The sequence below is a fragment of the Perca flavescens genome, chromosome 2 (genome assembly GCF_004354835.1).
Source record: "Perca flavescens isolate YP-PL-M2 chromosome 2, PFLA_1.0, whole genome shotgun sequence".
Classification (NCBI taxonomy): Eukaryota; Metazoa; Chordata; class Actinopteri; order Perciformes; family Percidae; genus Perca; species Perca flavescens.
In genome coordinates, this window is record NC_041332.1 from 26,163,542 (window position 1) to 26,169,541 (window position 6,000).

Consider the following 6,000-nt stretch of genomic DNA (forward strand, 5'->3'; position numbering starts at 1 on the left):
TTTGTGTTTATTTGGCACTCGACAATCAACAGATTTTCCATCCCCCCAACACTGTCACTCACAACCAGAAGTCAAGACTAAACCAATTCACCTTGGTGACCACATACTTGTTTTGTATTACCTATTTTTATTAGCCATTTCACACAATTCATGCTATGTTTACACGTGGCCGGCTATTTTCATAAATGGTCATTTCATCCTCTCCGTTTTCAAAAATAACCTCGTGCACAGCTGTCAGTTTTCAGGAAAGTGTTCGTTTACACGTACCCGTGTATATATGCCGTCAATGCCGTCAAGAGCACGCCAAACCTGTAGGTGGCAGTGTAACGAGAAGCTCAAGCCCACGTTAGCCAATCAGAATCCCGAAAATAGCAACAATAGCAACAAATCACTTCCTCTCTCTTCTCTTCCTCACTTCTTTGGCTGCCTAAAACTCTGTTTGTCTCAGTTTACATGCAAACGTGCAAACAAAGTTTTCCAAAATCTCCACTCCGGCTGGAGTTTTTAGAAAGAATTGTTTTCAGAGGCGAATTCTCCGTTTGCGTGTAAACAAAGGGCACAAACAAAGAGAAATGTCTCAGTTTTTCAAAATAACCATGTACGTGTAAACGAGGTATCAGAAAAACAAAAATGTGCAGGAACTATAGGCCTGTATGAATGAAATGTGCGTTATTTGAAAGAAAGTCAAGGTGTGACTGACTTTAGCCCATTAATTCCATTAGAGTATTGCTCTATACAGTGGATCCCCCATTCCCCCCCTTGTCCGTTCGGTGAGGTGAACTGTCCCCCGCGCCCCTCTCCCCTTTCCCCTTTCCCCTTCTCATGCAGCTTCTGTGCACGGGACCTTCTCAGCAAGCAGGGGCGCCTGCAGCTGCAGGGGATGCCAATTTGCCAATTCCCCACACAGTGAAATGATAGATAATAGAAAACCGCTTCACGGCGCAGAGGATTTAAATTTTTTTAAGTGCTCATGTCGCCCCCTATGTGTCATGAAAAAATGCCGCCCCAGGTGACTGCCTGCTTTGCCCGTGCCAAAAAACACTACTGCTCTCCTGAAAAACACCCACATACAGTAAGTCGTTTGTTCAAGCAGCAATTACGACTCATATTTACTTTTAAAGTGACAGCGCACTCTAGTGGCCCATAGTGGTTACGGCGTAAGCAAAGCAGGAAGTAAGTATAAGAGCGCCAATTTCCCCCTTATTCTGGTGACAGATGGGTCAAACAAACACAGGACTTTCACCCAAGAGACCGGGGTTTGTGTCCTGTTTGAAAATAAAAGTAAATGGCGTGTGTTTTTTAACTTTAAGGAACAAACCAAACAAGCTGAACAATGTCACATTCTGCATCACGTGCGTAATCAGAAGTGAAGTAAGGTTACTGATGTACTGATTTTAACCCAAACCAAGCTCTTTTTTTAAACTAATAGTTTGGTGCCTAAACCTCCAATCTGAGACTGTTTCACAACGGTAACGACGTGTTTAAAACCCTGACCTACGTTCTGTGGTTAAGGTTATCCTTCCACCACTAGGGGGCGCTAACTTATGATACGCTCCTATTGGTCGTTTTAGAGGAATAAGTGACCTACAGTATATTGTCGTATGGTTTGGAGACTTGTTGTCGAGTTGCGTTGTTGGTAATGTAGGCACCAGGTTTTAACAAGAAAAAAGAAAGTGTGAAACTAAAACATCCTGCCAAAAAACTTTGCACATTCAGCAAACAAACAGTGAGACATTTACAGAAACATTACTGATTAATGTGCTTCATGCTTATAAAGAAATTAAATAGAAACTCTACAATTTTAGCACATTTTCCACACTAACAGGTCTGGTGATTTCTTATATGTCACAGAAAACACTACACTGTGTAAGTTTAACTGCAACTTGAAGAGTATTCCATTTATTTTATTCTGTTTGTTCTGTTTGACTTTTCAGGAAATGGTTCAGTGATGATTATACATGTTGGGTGATCATTTATTAAACTTGATCAAAAATAGATTTTATTGGCCATGATGAGGCTACCACACTGCTTGATGGCCTTGTTTGGTCTGAAAAGAGAACTTTCATAGTCTAACATAATAAATCCATTTCAAAGTTTAAATAATGAACAGCTTTATCATTTGGAAGTTTTCTCATTTCTCGCAGGATAACTTTGGATGAGCATGCAGCTTACATTGGCAATCTTTCAGCAACAAGGCCCAGGATGTTCCTACTACAACAAAAAGGTTACAGGTCAGAGATTAATGGGGGAATTCTTCCATTAGGCCCAGAGTGGCCACCCTTAATGCAATTCATTAAGCTGTGGTTTTCACTGTAAACTGAAAAACTGCCCATTTTGAAATGTGCAAGTTATTTTATCAGCGACACTTTTATGGTGCATTATGTTAAATGATGAGGTTTTAGGTCAGTGATAGGCAAATAGCCAAATATGTCCCTCTAATAAAAATGTTTGGCCCCATGATGAAGTTTTCTGTTTCTAAATAAATAATCATTTTTCATAAATCTGGCTCATGTAACTCACAAATATGTAAACATGAAGAGAGGCATGGACACATTCTTCTGTGGCTTCTGTGCTACAATAACAAGTTCTGTTTGAGCTACCAGATAAATAACAATGTATAGAAAAATGAATTAATCCACTTATTAGTTCTCCTTGAATTCAAACACAGTTTTGACCCCATGGCTTTAGCTGTTTTACTTGAACAAATAGGTCAGAAATTATGTAGTGATTACATCTTTTTTTCCCCAGGGAAACAACAGTATTTTAATTCAACCCTCAACTAATTAATTCAACTGTTTATCATGTGTTGCTAACCTGTTATTATATATCCATTGTCGTTGTGCTACACAATTTCACATTCAAATATATGAGTTTCGAAATAAGTATTATTATAAACCGCTGTAACTCTGTTAGCCCAAGCTAACTAATGGAGAAAATGGCCTTCAGACACAATCCTAAAAAAGGTTTATAAATCAAATTATTCTTAAATGAATTACAATAAATAAACATATTGAAACCATGCCTGCCTGCATCTATACGACGTCTGTACTGAACATTGCTGAAAAAAACTGGCCCCCGGTTGAACCTTATCACTGAGTCTTGGTTTGATTTGTTGGACTTCTTTAACCTTTAAAATTCCATAGTCTATTGAAAATTCTTTGTATAAATCTTGTATGTACTGTTCTGAGAAGAATCTCCTTAATCCTTATTAAATTTAAGAGAAGGGCTTTAGGGTGAAGTTCATTGAGACTGAACTGTCACATTAAGAACGTACAGTACTGTCAGGGCTACGTTAAAACCATGCTGTATCTAAATGTGAGGGTCCTGTCAAACATGCCTGCTTTTAGAAACCAACTGAGCTGATAAAGGTTGTTAAACATCTCACATGCTCTTATTTTTCAAGGAAGAGGACTTATTCTTTTTACAAGCACATTCGCTTAAAAGTACAAGATGATGAAGACTAAATAAATGAGGTCAACACTACAAATCGGCCATGTGTACTGGGCCTGTAAAATGTGCTTGTTCAAATTTTACTGACAATCTGCTCGTTTAGATGATTGATTTTGATTGCTTGTATGAGATTAACCATTTTAGCTCCCAGTATGCCTAACAAAAGAAAAATTGAAATCACTGCATGACAACATGTCAAAATAATTCATTCTATATGACAGAAGTACTCCAGATTTCCTCTGTCAGTGCTTTTCCATTCAAGAGGTACATGCAAATGAAGTTTGCTGCAGTGACATTTTGAACCAGATCTTGCAGGCAATCCTCAGTGTAGGAGCCACATATTGGCTGTTGTTTATGGTCTTATTCATGTTGTTTGTTGATTATTGTGTTGTGCAATAATTATAAAAACAATTAATTGACCGACACACAAGGGGATGTCCATTGGGGATGCATTGTTGTATGCTTGTGTGGTTTAATGTTGGTCTCTTAATGTGGTTGATGAGGCATCAGTGGATTGAGTGATTAAAGGTGTGGATTCTCGTGTGATATGTGGAACGTTGGGAAAAAGCAACAAGTGGATCATAAGCCATTTTGAATGTCGATTTCTCAAGGATGGATGAACAAAAAAGAGAAAGCATACTCACCTCTAAAGCTTTGGAGAATAAAATTGAGAAACTTCAGAAGGAACGCAAAGGAAAGGTTCACAAAATTAAAGGTCTAACACAGACCATAAAGGATCTAATGCAAAATGAATGACAATGCCTCACAGGTGTGATTGCATCTGGAGAATATTAATCAAATAGTGAATGAAGTTACTCAGTTGCATGAGTCTGTGATTCCTCTACTTCCTAGTGAGGAACAAGAAAAACAAAATGAGTGGTTTTCGAGTGTACTTAAACATCACAATGGACTGCATGAGGATGCACAAAGATGGCTTTCTGAAACTGGGAGACAAAGAAGCAATATTGCTTATATTTCCACAAATGATGTTCCCATGTCTGTATCACAAAAGGAACCTATGGAGCTGGATGTACATCAAGATGAGAATAATTCTCAGTTGGGACAAAATATTCAAACCTCTGTCATACAAGATGAAGTTAAACCAAATGACAGTGTGTGAAACTCTGGAAGTAGAAGGTCTAATGGGAGGAGCTCGGCTGGGTCGAGGTCAAGTGTCCCAACAACTTCATCAGCACGCATTGAAGCTGAGGCCATGGCCATGGCTGCTCTCATTGCACGACGATAAGGAGGATAAACATGAGTTAGAAGACATGGAGGAGCAGATAAGAAAAAAAAAAGGAACAGCTTGCACTGGAAGTGGAAATAGCCGCAACAATGGCTGAAGTGAATGTGCTAAGAGACTCTGGAGGTTCTCGTGTTTCAAGTCATCTATCTGTGAAGTCCAATGGCATGGATTCTTATTTTGAAAGGGGACAAATGAAAGATACTCAGTGCTAATGCAAAAATCAGTTGTGCCTGATATAAATATCCCAGTACATGGAAAGCCAAGTCCACATTTGGGTGCGAAACCTCAAGTGGAAAATATCATTCAACCAACTCAAACCCAAATTACATCATCAGGATGCCCAGAGTTCAGGCGGCATGAAGGTGCAATACAAACCATTCAATCACAACCACCGTTGCAGCACCACAGTAATCAGCATTCAGCACTGGTGCCAAGCAGCAATGATCACCATCAAATAATTACAGTTTTGGAAAAACAAAAGGAAATAACTGCCCTATTGGTTCAGCAACAATCTCTTTAATTTTTGCCAAAACGAGATATTGAAGATTTTGATGGCAATCCTTTGCAATATCACACATTCATAAGGGCTTTTGAACACAGCATCGAAGAGAAAGTAGGCAATCCAAAAGACTGCTTATACTTCCTCGAACAGTACACCAGAGGGCAGCCAAGAGAACTTGTCAGAAGCTGCCAACATATGTCACATGATAGAGGGTATGCCAAGGCTAAGGCTTTGTTTCAAGAGCATTTTGGTAATGTACATAAAATTGCTTCTGCCTACATGGAAAAGGCTCTTTCATGGACAAGAAAGAAAGGCGTGGCAGGAGAGCCACGTTTACAGACATCGTTGACTTCATTGAAAGACAAGTGAAGATAGCAGGTGATCCGTTATTTGGAGATATACAGGATACTCCATTGATGACCGCAACTAAGGATCTGAGGAAATCTAAGTTTCAGCCTCGTTCTAGAGACAAGGGAAGTAGCTTTGCTACCACCATAGCAACAGTGGAAAGGAAAGTTGAATCTGGAGCAAAATGGAAGGAGAGAAGCTCATCTGATATGAAGGCTTGTATGTTTTGTGGAGGAACGCACACCTTGGATCTGTGCATCCAATTGGGACGGAGGGTGCACAATGAGAAAATTGCTTTCTTAAAGGAACATGGTGTTTGTTTTGGCTGCTTGTGCATTGGGCACGTGAGTAGAGACTGTAGGCAGCGTCTCTCATGCAAGGTATACAGTCAGAGACACCCTAGTGTACTCCATATTTCCCCAAAAGAGAAGGAAACAAATTTTGTGCAAGCCAA